The following is a 250-nucleotide window of genomic DNA, read 5'->3' as shown; positions in this document are numbered from 1 at the left end:
ATGATGGATGAACAATTGATCCTCTTCCTTTTATTACAGAGATACATTTTTTCTTTTAATATTGAAAGATCTACTTAGCAAACTTTTCTCAAAGAAAATATTTTAAATAAATTTACCACAACCAAACTTTATGTAAGATAATTTCAAGGTGTTTCAAAAACACAAACTACCAATATTGAATTTTCACAGGGAACCAAGGAAGAGCACATTTAAGGGTCTGGCACCCTTACCTGACTGAATTATAAGTCTT

The sequence above is a fragment of the Martes martes genome (genome assembly GCF_963455335.1).
Source record: "Martes martes genome assembly, chromosome: 4".
NCBI lineage: Eukaryota > Metazoa > Chordata > Mammalia > Carnivora > Mustelidae > Martes > Martes martes.
This window is presented reverse-complemented; position numbering follows the sequence as displayed.